Genomic DNA, 270 nt, shown 5'->3' with positions numbered 1-270 from the left:
GGGCCCGGGAGGGAAAGGGCGCGGAGGCGGGACCGCGGCTCCCTCCCACTCCGGGGGGAGCCCAGGAGGCGGCGGTGCTGAAGCGCGAGCCTGAGAAGGAGCCGGAGCAGAGGAGAGGCGGTGAGAGCCCGGGATGCTTAGGGACCCCACCCCCGGCCCCTGCGGGGGCCCGCGCGCCGTTTGGGGAGATCCGGGCTGGGTTGGGGAGCTGTGGCTCCCCGGGCAGGAGGCAGCGACGACGCAGCTCCTGGCTTCGCCCCTCGGTGCCGC

This window comes from Tupaia chinensis, unplaced genomic scaffold, assembly GCF_000334495.1.
Source record: "Tupaia chinensis unplaced genomic scaffold, TupChi_1.0 Scaffold000323_1, whole genome shotgun sequence".
Classification (NCBI taxonomy): Eukaryota; Metazoa; Chordata; class Mammalia; order Scandentia; family Tupaiidae; genus Tupaia; species Tupaia belangeri.
The sequence above is the reverse complement of the archived record's forward strand: the minus strand, read 5'-3'. Positions refer to the sequence as shown.